We start from the raw sequence: 19,100 nt of genomic DNA on the forward strand, positions 1-19,100 counted from the left end.
AATAATTCGATAAAAATATTTAAATAATACCTGCTTTTCTGAGTGACGCCAATAATTCAGAAGTGGGATGTGTCTCACGTTGTCTTAATTTCGCTTTGGTATCTTTTTGTAAACAACCCACATTTGATTAAAATTTTTATTGAGTTTGATTTGGTGATTAAAATTTTTAGTTTTTTTTTTTAAAGAATTTAGTCTTTTGTGAAGTGGAAAGTAACTTGCAGTAAGTAATTCAGATTTCGTGTACATCGAATGAGAGGTTAGTCGTTTGGATTTATTATTGATTTGATATTAAAACTGATAGTTCGGCAGTTCATGGATAGGTTTTAATGATTTGACGGAGGGCAGGATAGCCCATGATTTGGATTTGACTTAGGGCAGGGAAGCCCGCGACTGACATGACAAGATTGATTAGAAACACGAGGACGTGTTAAATTCAGGACGGCCGAACTGTAAGGTTATTTTTAAAATATTGATTTGAGTTGTCAAAAATAATATAAAAATTATTAATTTACCTAATGCAGGTAGTTTGATAAAATCGATATTTGGCTCATTCGATGTCATACAATCTGTTGCTAGGAGGTCAACAAGATTGAACTTGCATAAATACGGGTGTTTCGAAGGTTTTAGTTTAGTCTCCTTCCGAGATTCGGGGCGATATCGCATATTTTCGGTTTTTGTATTGTGAACTGGATAATTAGATGTTGTGATAGCAATCACGCTCTAATTAAATTATTTATTTTGGCATTAGTTTTTTTTTAGATTAAAACTCTCGGATAACCTCTACACATTGAACCTGATGTTTTTTGTGTTGGTTTGAGAGGACATTCCAATAATTCGATAAAAATATTTAAATAATACCTGCTTTTCTGAGTGACGCCAATAGAATGTACAACTAAAGCTCTTTCGTATGATATCCCATTTGGCATAGTTATCTTACTTTGAAAATTGAAACACATTTTAATTTTTTTTAATTGATGTAACCATAAATTCGCGGTTTTCAGAGTTATTACTCTACTTGTCCTAAAGGAGCTACCTACCTGCCAAATTTCATAATTCTAGGTCAACGGGAGGTACCCTATAAGTTTTCTTGACACGCACGACAGACGGACAACAAAGTAATTCTATAAGGGTTCCGTTTTTCCTTAACTCCCTTAACTTTCCGTAAGGAACTCTAAAAACGCTTTTCACGTAAGTACCTAGTATGCTGCATGTATGTATGCTTTAAACCATGTATGGAGTGCAGATGAATCTAGAATGTATTGTGTTAAAACAAACAACAAGCAACAATACCAACAATTGATTGGACAATGTGTCTCTGTCATACATTTGCAAGGATGACGGCAGGAAAACAGCTTTGAATGATGATGTCATGTCATTTTGTAGGCGCATTGCTTTGATACGGCCCTAAGGCACCTAAGGTGAGGCCCTACTTGGCAGACATTAGAATTTAATTTTTTTTATCGCATATGAAGTCCGTTGATTATTTATTATAGAATATCAACAGGAACTTAGTATTTAACGCAAACTGGTATTGTTTAAGTAAATAGAATGACTTGCTGATGCCCCCGAAACTAAACAACTTCATAAAATGTTAATGATTTGTGTTCCTTATCAAATAATAATTAATTAGTTACCTTAATCATATCAAGAAGACGCATCCTATACATGAAATAAATTCTGCATTTGAATTATGTCAGCTCCGAGGGATATAATAATATTATTTATTACTAGAGGATGCTCGCGACTACGTCCGCGTGGATTTAAGATTTTAAAGATCCCGTAGGAGCTGTTTGATTTTCCGGGATAAAAAGTAGCCTATGTCCATCCCCGGGATATAAACGTCAGAATCGGTTAAACTGTTGGGCCATGAGAAGGTAGCAGACAGACAGACACACTTTCGCATTTATTAATATTAGTATTGAAGTATTGATATGGATTAGTATGGATAGGTACTCATAAATAGGTTTTTGAAAAAGACTTCATGTTTTCGCATTTTACTACATTGGATTACTATTGAAACTAGGATGTTTTTCTGACGTGATTCATAGTCCGCGACAGGTTGAGATGGCAATCGGCGATCGGGGATGGATATGAGGCGATGGGACGACCCGCACACCCGCACGTCTTCCGCGCTCGCCCGCATCGTGTTAGCGCGGGAGCTGTGCGGGAGTGCGGGGCGTCCCACCCCGATTGCCATCTCGACCTGTCGCGAACTATAGGTACACAGACATTATCTCATCGCATCACACGATAAATACAACAAGAAGCAACGCAAGAAGGCGACATTTTTCACATAACGTCTAGAATTGCGTGCGATTCTACGTAAATGCGATTATGTTCACATATGGTATGATGTATGTAGTATACTTACTTGTAATAGGCTTAGACTAGGAAACCTAGGTCGGCACGTGGTCTACGCGTGATAGACTATAGGCATGGATTTTCTTTGTTGAGAGAAACATTGATTTTTAGGGTTCCGTACCTCAAAAGGAAAAACGGAACCCTTATAGGATCACTTTGTTGTCTGTCTGTCTGTCCGTCCGTCCGTCCGTCCGTCGTGTCTGTCAAGAAACCTATAGGGTACTTCCCGTTGACCTAGAATCATGAAAGGTAGGTAGGTAGGTCTTACTAACACTTCGGGTGTGAGTCCATCTCAGACTTGACCGTTTTTTTTTTTTCAGAAATCCTATGGAGACTTTGACTGTCCGGATAGAAAGTAAAAAATGAGCTGAATTTAGGAAAAAAAGGTACCTAGGTATATAAAAATTATGAGGTTAGAGGAAAAAGGTGTTTAAATTCAATTTTAGCTTAGTCAATAGCCACTTTATTTAGGTATTGGGAAATTAACTTTGAGATCGATTTACGTCATCACTTGTACGGGGAATTGACTTCGCTTTGAGAAATCATGCTCTTGTGACTTATTGGCTATGAAACAGAATAAATAAATACCTTCAGTGTGCTTTTAACCGATTTTAAACTAAATAGGGAATATTATTTAAGAAAATCAAGAGAAACAAAATATAAATCACTACCCATAATAATTAATTATGAATAATTAAATGACAAAGTGACGTATGTTTATTATTGACATCCATACTTAATACTATGAACTAGAATCCAGATGATGCCCGCAGCTTCGCCCGCGTGGATTAGTCAGATCTCCTGCAGCATCAGGATTGAGGAGTTGGAATTCAAATTTTTTTTATGGAACAATGTCGCAAAGATTAAAAAAAATACGCAAATCGGTTCAGAAATCTCGGAGATATCTACACAGGTAGAAAAACACAACTCCTCCATTTTTTTAAGTCGCGGTTAAAAAGTAGTGTGTGTGTGTGTATGTTTATTACTCCTTCACGCAAAAACTACTGAACGGATTTGGCTGAAATTTGGAATGGAGATAGATAATATCCTGGATTGGCACATAGGCTACTTTTTATCCCGGAAAATTAAAGAGTTCCCACGGCATTTCGAAAAACCTAAATCCACGCGGGCGAAGTCGCGGGCATCGGCTAGTAGAGTATAGATGTGAAAGTGTGCCTGTCTGTCAGTCTGTCTGTCTGCTAGCGTTTTACGGCCCAACAGTTCAACCGCTTTTGATGAAATTTGGTATAGAGGTAGCTTCTATCCCGGAAACTTACATAGACAACTTTTTATCCCGATAAATCAAAGTATTCCGGGATATTTTAAGGACCTAAGTCCACGCGGACGAAGTCGCTGGCATCATCTAGTACGTATATTGAACAAACGTCGGCATGGCGTCAGTGCCATCTACAAATAGCCAAAGCTCTTGAACTTGCTAACTCGATGTTTACGCGTCGTCGCCTCTCAGCGCGTATGACGGGTTCCCGTGAAAATCCACGGGTAACGGGAATAGACGAGCAGACAAACAAACCTTACCTACTTCTCATGAATGAGAACAAGTTTTCATAGTTTGGAGTTGCTTGTTTTGTTTCAGTGCCAAATACTTCAAAGGCGTGTTATCTTTTTGTTTCCCAGTGATCGCTTCGCTTCTAAAAATGATGACGTTTTTGGAGCAAGCGACATTTTTAGCTCTTTTATTCATGGACGTTTGGGCTCCGTCGCCAAGGAGTCGTATTTGGTGGCGGTATTCCTATAATGCTCTTTGTACCGCCTATATACTAATCCAGCAGGCAAAACTTGCAAAATAGTCTAAGCTCTTGAACTATGCTAACTAGATGTTTAAGTATCGTCGCCTTTCAGCGCGTGTGACGGGTTCCCGCGAAAATCTACTTGTCATGAATGAGAACAAGTTTTCATAGTTCGCAGTTGCTGTTATCTTTTTGTTTCCCAGTGATCGCTTCGCTTCTAAAAATGATGACATTCAAATTCAAATTCAAATTCAAATTATTTTTATTCAATTAAACTTTTACAAGTGCTTTTGAATCGTCAAAATAATCTACCACTGGTTCGGAATGCTGTTCCTACCGAGAAGAATTTTTTCATTTCTAGACATAGCCGCATTTTTAGCTTTTTATGACGTTTTTGGACTCTGCTGCCGGAGAAAAACCGGTCAAGTGTGAATCGGGCTCGAACACAGGATTATCCACAGGATTAGGAACAGGACACTTTGTAATTTTTTTTGCATGGTGATTTCTTTCACTTTCAAATTCCCAATCTTGGTTTTTTATTATATGTTCTAGTTGACCCGTACTCAGTAGTGGGCCGGTGATGGGTTGATCGTGATGACGAAGCATATTTTTTTATATGCTAGGTTTTTAGTTTGGTGCTACGTAGCAAATTTATTTGTAGGTACCTAATCCCATATTTTGGCGATAACTCTCAAACCATTTTTTGCAGTTTACAGCTTTTTTGGATATAGGATGGAAGTGGACAGGCAGCCTAACATGTATGTTCAAGTGAAAATTCCGCTCTCATGGTTTTAATTGAATGTTTACAAAACAATAACGAAACTGAGAAGCTGGGAAAGAATGCCGGCAGTGAGATGAGATCTTCACAAGTTCACGACGCGCTTGATTCTTTGAAACCGTGCGATTATTTGAAATCTGTACACCTCTCTTTTTACCCGACTACGGCAAAGTCTAAGGAAGGGTTATGATTATAGCAGTCTATGTATGTAAGTATGTCTGTATCCAGATTTGAAGATTTACCTAACGGACGTTATATGGAAGGGGGGGGGGGGGGGGGGGGCTGACCTTTGCTACTTCATTGTCGCTATTTGTTCTAACTTTATTTATTGAAAAATCCTTCAAGCTCAAGCTTAGTAAGTGCATATTAGCTTGTATTAAGAATATCTACCATGAATTGAGGAAAATACAAAAATCTAGGTCTGAATTGATTAGTATTTATAATTCCTAGACCCAGATTTCACAGACAAAATTATCATTTGACCTAAGTAAACAAACTCGTTTGGTTCAACTAGTGACCTGGCTGTATGGAATCCACGTTTACATTTTAGCTCAGAGAATTCCTAACTTCGATCTCGAGCTGTGATGAGTGTGACTGCAGTCAAGCCGCTTGACTTGAATTTTCATTCCCGTTGAATTGAAATAAAATGAAGCCGCCATATTGTTTAACCGGCATGGAATTTGGCCAACAGACGTGCTTTTTCGCCATATGTTGACCCTGACAATAAACTTTACCACGTAAAACCTTAAAAGCTTAAAACAGATCCCACGCCAATTAAAACCCAACTTTATTTCCAACAAAATACAGTTGAAAATCATTTAACCGTGAAGCTTACGTAGAACTATTTACTTACCAATTAAAAAGCAACTCTATGGCAATCCAATTATAGTTGAAATTCACATAAGCGTGAAGCATTTATACAATCATACGGTCATTTTACTTCAGCTAGTATCCTCAATATTCATCTCCCGCTCTATTGTTTGTTATGTTTTATTGCCCTCCCGTTCTAGCACATCATTCAATTTTAAGTGCACAGGTGCACGTAATCGCCTTCTCTTTCCCACTTGTTTATATCCGACACTTTTGGGTCAGTCCCGCTTTAAGCTTTGCGCATGACGGACGTGTTTTTAATGCGTTGAAAAATTTCATGTTTTTTAAATAAAAGTTTTGTTTTTATCGTTTTCCTGGATTCTTTTGTTGTTTGTGTGGTCAAGTGAAGTGTAAGTGAGTGTGTTTTGAGTGATACACTTGGCAGATACGATATCGGATGTCCTTTACTCCTTTTGTTCCTTGGAAACGGTTCGTTCACGGAATTCAGTACGGTTCGTACGTCAAAGGCTCGCTTCGAGTGCATTAACTTCATATTGTCGCTCTGTTTTACTCGATTTTATTATTATTTATACAATAGGAAAGGTTTCTTGACGCGATTTCGTCATAGCCTTATAATACTGCAATTTTATGAATATTATATTCTTTATATAAATCTTATCTTATCGTATCTTTAACGGAAACAATTAAGTATTAAGTTTATCGCATTATAAACCTTCAAAGTTCAAAGTTTGTTTTACACAAGTATACTAAAGTTGACATGACTGAAAGTATTGCTGTCCCTTTCTGGAGGATGTGATTTTTTTTTTCGTGTAATCGATGTTTAAATGTTTAGGAACAGATGCACGTGACGTTCTCTGCGTTTCCAGAAATGTAGGAAAAAGAAAGTTTCCAGAACCCTAAGCTGTTTTGTCAATTCCATTGTTAACAAAACTTCTATGCTAAAGTCTTTATTTTTTTCTAAAGTTACAAAGGAGATTTATAAACTAAGGACCGGTTACAACTGTTCACTGTACCTATTAGGTGCTATAGTTTTAAAACCACGTTATTAAACCTTTTGTAATTCTGTTACAGCTGAACAAAATATCATAAATCAAAGAATAGATCTCAATATGTTCAAAATTCTTTGTCTTAGTTTTACTACTATCAACAATACTCTACTTACGACTCATGTTTTGCTCTAAAGGCTTGGGTAAACAAAAAGTGCAGCGAATCTTTTAAATAGAAACACAAGAAACTGTATGAAAGCTTTTACATTTCTGTACTTACAAATCGCACATGATTTCAACACAGTGCACGACAGTTAGGAAACTTGTAACAAAATGTTGAGGCTTCACCTATACGAGGCGTCAAATGTTACGTACATTTGACGCTAGGTACGCTTTGAAACGGCTAGGTTTCTCTGATTTCACGTCACCTCTTGCCTAATATCTGACAGATGTCGATTCAAGATCAAAACCGAAAGTTTCCTTATTCTACTGCTTTCAATGTGACGTACAGCTACTATGATAGTGCTTTATCTGTCCAGGCCTTAATTCTTAAAACTCTGCAAAAAATCTCGTGGAATTCTCGTCTAACAACTTAGCCCGTCTACCTGACGCGCTAAAGGTATTATAAAACTGCAATACGATAAAAGAAATACGATTCTTGCATTGTTTCTCCCATATTTGCATAATTATGTGTTCCAACCTAGTAAGACATTAGTAACCCTTTCTGGTAAAACTAGACCAGTGTTATGTAAAATATGACGTGAAATGTTCAACAGAGTTGCAATATTTACATATTGTAATTAGTAACTAATTACATCAATGTAAAACAACGCTTCACGCTCTGGACACAGAAGCAGGCAACACTCGTAAATGGGACTGCAAATTTAAATCGCTATAATCCGCTAAAACAAAAAAAAACTGTACGACAAAATGCTGCATACGATGCACCGCCCGTCTTCTTAAAACTTAACTTGTAAGAAAAGCAAGCAGCCAAGCATGAAATACGCAACACCACACACCACAAAAATCTTCTGAAACACATTCAACTTACAGTTAAATCCGACACCACAGCATCCTCAGGAGATATAGACTTTACAATGCAATCGCAAAAGATTGGCGTCGTTTGAACTAATGGATGTCCATTGTCCATGGCTGGGCATAGGTCTCTTGTCTGGATTTCCACAATATTGATATGAGCTAGTAGCATCTCAGTATGTCTTGACCTAGGCAAGACATAACAATATGGTTTTCTGTCTAGCGGCTCCCTGAGACTCGTTGATGTTTTCTGTTGTAGTTTGATGTTGTGGGGGATCTTCCAACACTGCCTCCCAATGACATTTGCTATTCCAGCACTATAATACACTATGGTTCTTCTAACGTGCCCGCCTATTATCACTGTAGCTTCGCAATTCATTGTTCTATGTCAGTTCTGATTCTTCTATTAGCGATTCATTTCTGATTAGATCAAGTAGACCACCTCCAAGCATTAGATCTTCTATCGATTTTGAAAATTGGTTAAAGACAAAGTATACTGTTTACTAAGAGCAATAACTCGTAACTAAGTTACGAGTGATTTACTGTTATCCATTACGTAGTTCTGTTCTCCTTTCAGGAGGTAAAGAAGGAAATATTAATAAAATAAGTAAAAAAATAAAATGTACAAGGTAGTCCTAGTAAGGAAAAGTAAAAGTTCAACATGTCCGAAAACCCACCCATTGAGTTTTATCCTCCGAAAATAACGAGACTTGAAAAAATTAAATAATAATCCAATTTTAGTAAAGATTCAAAAGAAAAAATAATATGAGGGGGATATACAGTAAAAACTACGATATCTTTGGTGCTTTGAAAGGATTGCATTAAAATTGCAGATGCAGTATTTCTCCATTATCACGAGAATTGCATACAAAGTAGTTCTGAGTGCAGTTGTAAATACCTTTTGTTCGATAACGGATCATGAATAGTGATCATTTAACGATACTTAAAAGCGTTTCACCTCTTCTGTGATAATGTCATTTGAGAATAGAGGTATTTGTAAATCGTTTGCTCCAGCAATGCGCGGGACTGCAATTACTTTTGTACATGACACATAATAATATTGGAAATTGAGTCTTTGAAAAGAGCAACCACCGAGTTTATTGCTGGTTCTCCTCGTTAGGAAAGGCATTCCTGATTTCCGAACCAGAGGTAGAACGATTCAGAAGTAGGTGCATACTTATAATTGGTTTTTAGGATCTTGTACTTTTGCCAGTCTAATAACTGAATTAGGTATACGGTTCTCGGATTTGTAAATCGGTGAATTGTATAGAATCACAGAATACAGGCTTTACAGGCACATCCTGTAAAGCCTGGATTCCTGAAATCTAAAGATATACAAGGAAAAGATGACCGACTGATTGACTGATGTATTAACGCAAGCTCAAAATTAGTGCCTCCATGAGACTGAAAGGCAGACAGTTATTATGACGTAGATATCCGCTAAGAAAAGATTTATGAAAATTCAACCCTAAGGGGGTTAAATAAGGGGTTTCTAGTCTTATATATTTTACAGTTCCCAAATGATTTGTGATTTGGTGAGTCCCTGTCTTGTCCCTGATTGTGTTTAGTACAAAAATTAAATTTACTTGCTTATGCTGGTATTTACGTTTAACAATATCAAAGGCATTGTTGTGCAAACTCACTATAGGTATATCCCCCATACCTAGTGCGTCATTCTCCTTTGCAAAGCGTAGATTATGGACCTAGCACAATGTTTTCATAGCGATCGCTTTGATCATTGATGCTATGAGTATTATGTTTTGACATTTATTGATAATCGATAATATCGAATATTTTTAGCGATATATATCAATATTTTGGTAACTTATTTAAAAATGGGAAAGTAACAAGAATTCAAATAAATGATAGCTTCGAAGTTGTTTAGGTAATATGTACAGAAAGTTTCCAATCGACGTTATCAATCGATAGACATCTACTGATGGATTTAATTCTCTTGTAGGAACTTCCGAATGCCACCGCATTGTGCTGCTTGTATCCAGCTCGCTCCATCAATCAATAATAATTAATACTAAAACAGCAGTTAGCTTATAACTCTGGCATACATATTACTGTTTCAAATGAAAAAATAGGAAAGTGCAGGATATTTAATATCGTATCAGCAAAAATACCTATATTTTGATCTCGATTTGAGATTGATAGATCTCGTTGCAACTTTAATTATTGTGTGTTTGTCTTTCATCATTTCCCACTCGTTAGTAGAGTGAAGCCTTTAAGTATTGTTTCTAACTATTCAGTGGTTCCATATTTTAAAGTAAATGAAGAGGTCTAAAAGTAGTGGCAACTTTGTGAGCGCTGTCCAACTTTTCATACATTGTCTTATCTGGGGGTCGCTTTCATGCGTTTTCTCTCCTGCTCACTTTTCCCTCCTTTAGTTTTGAGTAACCTATTTTTTATGTCTATTGGCTCTACTCTCTGCGTTCATCTCAACTCTTACATGAGCTTGATGTAACTCCAGGGTCGGCGATGTTGAGATATCTGTTACTGAAGTTACTTTGTAGTTTCTGTAATACCTGACCTTATCATTCCATGACATACAAAACTATCATAACTATCATAAACATATCGTCATTTTCATCTTTTAACTCGAAATCCTTGAGTTTGGCAGTGGTATTGATGGCTATATCTACCTGTGACTTTGAAATGTATTATTTTTTCGATTGGTAAAGGAAGCCATTCAATAACAGTACGAGTCTACTGAGAAGTTGGCACGTGTGTAAATAGATTAAGTAATTACAGACCTACCGATTCCTATCTCTGGGTTTAGTTTGGAAGATGTTTGTTTGTCAGGTCCGATTTGCACCCGATTAAAATTTTACTATCATATAATAAAATTACCTATTCTTGAAATTGAAACAGAAAATTTCTTTATATTCAAATAAACTTCAAAGTGCTTCCGAATCGTCAAGTAAATCTTCCACTGGCTCTGAATTCAGGCCATATTGGAATGGAATGTCCTATAAAATTAAATATTGTTGTGAAGTTTGGCGCTCATTTCCATCTAATTATGTGCCTGGTGTAATAACAATGGCTCAAGTGAAGATGTGCCAGCTTATTGGACAATATGACGTTATGACGTCGCCTTGGCATGATCTCATACTTTGTTTAAACTTTCCGATTATACTGAACACCGCGTGACGCGAATTTGTTTTTTTGTGCGTTTGCGGTTACGGGAGCTTAAGTTTAGCATAGTCGTCATTTTACTTAGTCAATAGGTGTTTTGAATCATAAAATTATTAAGTACTAAATTATGCCCGCGACTTCGTCCGCGTGGATCTAGGTTTTTTAAAAATCCCATAGTAACTCACCTCTCCTGGTTTCCCAAGTAACACAAAAGTGCTGCATATCAACTGAATCACTGTCCACGTTGGAAACTTTAGCTCCAAAACATGCTATATACGAGCTGAATAATATCTGAATAATAGCATCCTCAGAAGATATAACTCTGATTTGGGCACAAATTATGCAGCAACTAGCTGATTAACTGCATTATATAAGCATTTAATAAGCATTAACAAAGGTAACATTCGTCCCAAGAGCTGAACATTGGCTGATAAAGAGAGTGTGTGCTACCTATTATGCAGCTCAAACAATAAATAAGCACCCTTTTTACGCTTTTATGCAGGTAAAAGAGCACGAGCGGCGAAATTGTGAATAAATATTACTCCATATATTCCTTAACATCACACTATCTTGATATTCTGCTTGTGCGCAAACCATCATATAATCACAATGTGACATTTCTATAATGGAAGTAAAAAGTTAATTCATTTTTGGTAAGTAGAACTTGTATTTGTTATTAGTGCCTGTTTGATGGGGAAAGCAAGTTTATTGTCAAATATCATATACTTTTAGACCAAAATTTTCACGCGCCCTCGAAATATAACTGTTTACTTGGAAAACCTATTATAAAATGGATAGTAATATTACAAAAATGCCAGCAATTTCTTTGAATTTTTACGCTTATGCTAATAAGCTTTTACGTATAAATAACTAAAAATCTTTTTCAAGTCCAATAGATAGACAAAATAAAAATAAATAGTAAATAAATAATAAATATTGTAATTTAGAACATAGAAAATGGTGGGCAAGCAATGTGATCCGTAATAATGCCAAATAAATGCTTTAAGGGCTATAATGAGGTGCTAGGGGTATATTAATCAGCAAAAAGCTGATACGAGTAGTTCTTGTGTCTAATAAGTCAGCCATAGATTGATGTACAGCTGAATAGTTGGTAACATTACGCAAAGCTATTAGCATTACGGTTAGCTTTTAGGGGTCCGTGGTGAACGTTTTTACATGAGTAAATAAGTCAGTACTTATTTTATTTCTTTCTTTCTTTCGTTCTTTTATCTTTAGTTTATAATACTTATTATAACTTTATTTCTCAGGGTAATTCACAAGTGAACTTATTCGACATTTGCACTTTAAGTGGAAATGTCGAATAAGTTCACTTGCACATTCACAGACATTTGCACTTTAAGTGCAAATGTATTCTGCTCTCAGCAAGAGCAACAAGCAACAGAGCACCTGGCACAAGTGATCAGCTCGAAAACCATGAAGACTCTGATGGCTAATCAAGCTTTAATTTTAAATAAATGCCATCTTTAAGCAATTTTTCCATTTCAATAATAAAATTTTCCAAATAAGCGTCTAATCTTTTCATTTTGCCTATTTCGAAATAAATGCCAATGACAAAAGGTCTGAAAAAAGGATTCTTAAAAACGTTGAAAAGTATAGGCCAAAACTCGTTTTTAGAACTCTTAAAGAAAAGAACTCTTAACTCTTAAAGAAGAAGATAAACCGTATTTCACTAGTTCTTATTCTTTTTTCCACATTTTCTACAACAACCCTATAATTTACTAGGGTTCCGTACCTCAAAAGGAAAAACGGAACCCTTATAGGATCACTTTGTTGTCTGTCTCTTTGTCCATCTGTCTGTCTGTCTGTCTGTCGTGCCTGTCAAGAAACCCTATAGGATACTTTCCGTTGACCTAGAATCATGTTTGGCAGGTAGGAAGGTCTTATAGCACAAGTAAAGGAATTAATCCGAAAACTGAATTTTTGGTTACATCATAAAAAAATTAAAATGTGTTCAAAACAAATAATTACTTACCTAGTAGGTATTTTAAATTTTCAAAGTAAGATAACTTTACCAAATGGAGTATCATATAAAAGGAGTTTACCTGTACATTCTGAAACAGATTAATATTCATTTTTATGCATAATAGTTTTTGATTTACCGTGCAAAATGTAGGAAAATATACCCGAGTACGGAACCCTCAGCGCGAGTCTGACTCGCACTTGTCCGGTTTTTATAACGCTGACAATATAAATGATATAGGTACAAGTACGGCGAGGCGCTGAAAAAGAACTTTTCAGGATCTTAAATAACTCCATTAGCAGATTAAATGACTACGGGAGTACAATTATTCAGCCCAAGTAGGACAAAGGGTTACAAGTGAATAGCTTTATACCTGTTTGCTGTAATTTAACACCATATACGTCCACCCAAAGGGATCATGTGGGCTAGATAAGTGCAGATATAAGAGTGCGTATAACAGCTGATTAAAACTGTGAAAGTTCAACTATATGCAGCATGAAGCGTTAATAGAATTCACAGAGTAACTGATAGCTTTATAATAATTCACATATGCTCAGTTAAAATGCAAACATTTGAAAGAAACACTTGTGACCTTTTATTCAGAAAATAGCTTAGTTTGAGTCCATAAAAATACTTTATTGTAGCTGAAAGTACTGAAACTTGCTAAAAGCTGAATAACATGACCTGCGCACCTGATAGTAACGCTCGCAACATTACAGCGGTGTCTTCGTGGTACTTAGTAAAGTCAATGTACAGGAGAAAGCGTAACAGTAGGCTTTTACAGTAACGGTGGACTCTAATAAGTCTTCATAAATGCTTAACAGAGCTCTCTCCGTCACTTACTCCATACAATCGTAGTTCCCATTTCATTTGAATATTAAGCAACCAAAGTCCATGAAATTTTGCAGACATAGTCTAGAAACTAATATCTGTGTCTGTGGTGTTTTAGATTTTTCTAAAAATATGTAGTTTTAAAATTACAGGGGCTCAAAGATTTGTATTTTTCTTTAAAAAAAGGCCCAACTTTGTGCTCGTTTTTCTAGACAACGAAGCAATTTAATGAAATTTGGAAAAACCACAGACCTAGAAAATTTAATGAATATTATGTAGTAAAAAAATTATCGTTATATATTTTATATTGTTATAATTATGTGGGAACTACGAAAACCAGAAATTACACCCAGAAATCTTGAAAATTTCGTGCTGTCTCGATTTGTGCAAGCGGGGTGGTGAAGTGCGGGGGACGACACGTGAAACTGACAGAAACTGACAGTCTAAACACACGGGCCACATTTAGACTGCACCCAACTCCAAACTTGTCTATAGGTCTAACTAAATACACTGGTACATTTCAACTTGCGTTAGACGTATGCGTTACCTACTCAGACGATGCCTGTAGATAAAAATATGTCTCATGTTTGCTGGCAATAGCGCATGCATCAAACCCTGCAAGTTGCAACTCTCTTGCAACCTATTCCTCACGCAATACGCACAGCTTTAATATTATAATTTTTGACAATGTATACTATATGTAATGCCATATCACAGGTCACTCTCTGATTTATTGCTAACAATTTACTTCCAAATGCAAAGAAATCTAAGTGTGTTGAATTCACACTGCCCAATACCAGGACCTTAAATGACATAAATTCATTGATAAATAATCATATGTTGAAAATAAAGGAGAACCCCGTGTTTCTCCCCGTGGTATAATGTTAGATGCAAAGCTTCTATGGAACACCCACATATCAACACTTCATGGTAAACTCAGCTCTGCTGCTTACACTGTTAGAAAAATTCAACAGGTACTGACGTGGAAACTGCAAAAATTGTATATTTTGCCTATTTTCACTGTATTATGTCTTACGGACTCTTGCTATGAGATAAAGCGGTAGATATTGAGAAAAAAATGTATTACAGAAAAGGACAGGACGTGCAATTTATAATTTAAAACCGCGCGCTGCCATACAATAAAAATATAAGGAAATAAGTACCTTATCTATTATCTTATAGTAGCTTCTAAATATATTTACAACTAGCTAATGCCCGCAGCTTCACTCGCGTGGATTTAGGTTTTTAAAAATCCCGATCCTTTCATTTCCCAGAACAAAAGTTGCCTCTCCGTAATAGCCCGTCCCCGGGATGCTACTTGTTTCTGTATCACGTAAGAATATTTAAACGGATGATCCTTTTCAAATCCCGAGGGATCACCAGGATTTAGGAATGCAATTTCTTACAGCATCAGGGTTGAGGTCAACGACAAAGTGTTTACTTGGTATAGATACCTTCAATATCAATTAATAATCGACACTTTTTAAATCCCATTAGCTTTAGTAGTCAGGTCCCCTGCAACATCAGGATTGAGGAGTTGGAATCCAAATTTTTTATTGAACAATGTCGCAAACTTTCTTTATCGATTAAAAAAACTACCCAAAATTACGCTATTAGGTTACCTGCCAAATTTCATGGTTTTGAGTCAACGGGAAGTACCCTAGAGGTTTTCTTGACACACACGACAGACAGAGAGATAGACAACAAAGTGATCCTATAATAGTTCCGTTTTTTCATTTTGATGTACGAAACCCTAGAAAACGTAGGAACGGCATTCCGAACCAGTGGTAAATTTTTCTGACCATTCAAAAACACTTTGAAGTTTACCCAAAAGTTTACAGGAATAAAAATTTATTATTGTATTCCATTCCATTTCATTCTATTCCATTCTGTTCAAAGATAAATAGATAATAAAAATATTTGTCACCGAAACAATAATTTACGATACATCAACCAATATCAATTTTACTGATGACAATCTGACTATTACCAAAGTGAACGACTACTATAATATCTATTATAAACGACTAACATAATATGTATTATAAATTGTGTGCCGTTTGCATTCTCACTAGGTTCTCATTAAGTTTGTTTTATTTGGTTAAACTTTCTGGCATTTATATTGTTATGACGTTTAATTGGCAAACAGTCTGTTTATTGGCTGAAACTCAAAAATTCAGCCAATCACAACAAAGAAAATATTGTAATAATGATTCATGCAGCTTTCTGTAATTGAAAACAAAATATTTGACATTAACTTGAATGTGACAGTGTTTTCCGAATAGGGTTGCCAGAGGCCCCGTATTTTACTGGTTACCCCGTATTTCAGGATACAGAAACCTGTAATTGTGAAAATAAAATACGGGGCAAATAAAACTAAATATTTTTAGGGTTCCGTAACTCAAAAGTAAAAAAGAACTCTTATAGGATCACTTCGTTGTCTGTCAGTCTGTCAGTCTTTCCGTCTGTCCGTCTGTCCATCTGTCCTTCTATCCGTCTGTCATGTGTTCATGAACAAATATTAGTATTTTCAATTTTCAAAGTAAGATAACTACATATATCAAGTGGGTTATCATATGAAAGGGCTTTACCTGTTCATTCTAAAACAGATTTTTTTTTATTTTTATGCATATTTTTTTAATGCATAACAGTTTTTGATTTCTCGAGTAAAATGTCGGAAAAAATACCCGAATACGGAACCCTCGGTGCGTGGGTCTGACTCGCACTTGGCCGGTTTTTTACAAATTCAGCAGAAGCTGGCTGGCGAAATCAAACACTGACGTTATGTCCAGTAGAAAGAATATTTTCCTTTTGCGGCAATGCGTAGCCGAAACCCACTCGATATTGATCATGGTCGTAGCCAAGGCGGCGGGGCTTGGTTTGAGGATGTAAGCCTTTTTTTATACAAGTTAGCCTGTGACTTTAATCTTTTCTAGTGGTAAGTGATTATGCAGTCTAATTTCTTGGCCGTTAGGGCCATACTAACCATATAACTAGCCATGACCGAAGCCTCCCACCAGACCAGAAATTTTGAAATGGCGACTGCGCCTGGGAAGCCGTCAAAAACCTAAGCCTAAAATAATACTTACACTATTTCTTGCATTTGCTTACCAATTTTTTTTTGAAAATATATCAAACATTTCGCGCTCACTTCACTCGCGCTTTGAATTTCTATTACTTGGTGTAAACCCCGCAATTTCGTTTGCATGAATTTAGATTTTTAAAAATTCCGTGGAGGATTTTCCGGGCTAAAAAGCCGCCTAAAAAAAAATGTCTGGGATGCAAGTTACCTCTGAATAGTAAGTACCAAAATTTTGGTAAAGAAGATGGGCCGTGAAAGGGTAACAAATAGATAGGCAAATAGATATACTGTCGTATTCGTAATATTAGTATGGATAGGAAGCTTTAAAAATAAAATCTTGCTATGGCTACACTCGTTTCCCTTTCACTTTAATTTTTTCTGTATTGAACCAAAAACACTTACGCTCACTGCGCTCGCGCTTTTTTATTGTTGTATTTTATCTCACTGTCAAATTGAAAGGCGAAATTCCACTAACCAGGTAATTAGCCCATAAAGTTGAGCGAATGTTTTTTTCCTCATGACAGGATTCAGTTCCGGCCCTAATAAAACCTCTCCCGCAATCAATTCCTGGCTACGGCCATAGTATTGATACTGTGAAGGTGGAATTACAAATTAAATGTAATTTTAAGTTGAAATGAAAAGATTGTATGCATGAAATGTATAACATTTTGCTTTACAACACTAAGAGTTTTTAAAAGCTATTTAAATAAATAAATCTTTTATTTAAAACCACATTGCAAACACAGTTCACCAATCAAGACACGGCAACATACAGAGAAAAAATACAAAACTTACAAATAAACTGAAATATCTAAATAGGCTTTCCATGCATTTCAGAGAGAACCACCACCTATTTCTTCAAATACTTCAAATTTTCAAATTTCTTCAAATCTAAACCCCGTATTTTTGATGGTGGTAGCCTGTAAATCAAAAAGAGCCAGGTGGCAACCCTACTTCGACCTAGACAGAATGAAAAATTGTTTTCATTACTCGGTATGCCTACTGCCATAGTGTGACAGAAAGTGTGACGGTAGTTGTGACCTCTGATTGGCCGACTCTCTTTCACTATTTGCTAAAATTGATGATTGCAACAGCAATTTTTTCTTTTTTGTAATCGAAAACAGAACACGGACGTCAAACAGATTGACTAATTGCAATCATTTCTGACCGGCTAACATTGTTCCGCTAGTGGCTCAAACTCACTGTCGCAGCAAGAACATGGTAAATTCAGCCAATCACAGCAATTTGAAATTTGGTTAGCACAAATGTACCGATCTAGGAACCGAGAATGCACGAACCAGGGCAGATAGAGATAAGAACAATAATATCATACGTAGGAAATCGACGGGGGATCGTTGACAACGATAGCCTTAAAGTTCCGATGTGGACCTCATGTGACATCTTTTAATGCAGTTTTGTGTTACTTGGGTTTGATGCAAGATTTGTTTTTAAAAAAAATTTATTCAGTAGAATTTTGAAGGACGTATAAATTAAATAAGACATCAGATTATCTTATTGTAATACAAATATTAAATTTTTTATTGATTAAAATTATTCTGTTTACATATTTTTGTAAAAAAATCTATATTAGGAACCTACTATTATTATAGTCCAGTTTAAAATCTTATTTTTTCTGTTATATAAACCTCCATAGCAAATTTAATTACTAATTACGATCAAAATATAAAAATAAGGTATCTCATCCGTTTATTTCATTTTAACCTTTATTGTGTTAAAAGTTAAAACACAGGACAAGTCGTTTGATAGTATCGTTATTTATATAAAATGTGAACGGATAGGTCCCATGGGCAGCAAAAATCTAAGCTCAGCTAGGGGCTTGGCTCTACTAGAGATCTCATAACTTTTTAACATTATGAACTTGTGAGTCTTGGCAACCTTTTTTACGTGAAATGTTTTTAGTGGGATCTCAAACGTTTATTTCATTTTAACCTTTACTGTGTTAAAAGTTAAAACACAGGACAAGTCGTTTGATAGTATCGTTATTTATGTAAAATGTGAACGTACTTCTTATTCTGGTTAGTGTGTTTTGGACGCGTTAAAACGATATTGTTCAATAGAAAGAATCCAATGAACAATGGTAAGTGATAGATTAGTCTGTCAGGATAATGAGGGTATTCCATTAAGCAGGGTTCCCTCACCCTGATAAAATCCCGTTACCTTCAATAAGTAAAGAGAAATCACTAAGTCCTCAGACAATAACAAAAGGATTTTCCATTTGGTGCGATGATGCATTGTTTATTATTTATCAGAAATTATTGATGTACTGTATTGTCATACTTCAGGATTTTTTTTCTTGACCCATATA

At 35.9% G+C, this 19,100-nt stretch overlaps 1 protein-coding gene and 1 long non-coding RNA gene across 5 annotated transcripts in view; both read left to right on the forward strand.

The window, feature by feature from the left end:
• LOC123878207 (rho guanine nucleotide exchange factor 11) overlaps positions 1-19,100 on the forward strand; it is a 207,419-nt gene that overhangs the window by 93,448 nt on the left and 94,871 nt on the right. The gene's annotated exons all lie outside the window — the stretch shown is intronic.
• The window catches only part of LOC123878209, a 34,155-nt gene continuing 20,541 nt past the window's right edge, over positions 5,487-19,100 (forward strand). Inside the window, exon 1 of the long non-coding RNA XR_006798793.1 lies at positions 5,487-6,209. This is a non-coding gene — a long non-coding RNA (uncharacterized LOC123878209). The remainder of the gene's footprint in view (positions 6,210-19,100) is intronic.

The sequence above is a fragment of the Maniola jurtina genome, chromosome 25 (assembly GCF_905333055.1).
Source record: "Maniola jurtina chromosome 25, ilManJurt1.1, whole genome shotgun sequence".
Classification (NCBI taxonomy): Eukaryota; Metazoa; Arthropoda; class Insecta; order Lepidoptera; family Nymphalidae; genus Maniola; species Maniola jurtina.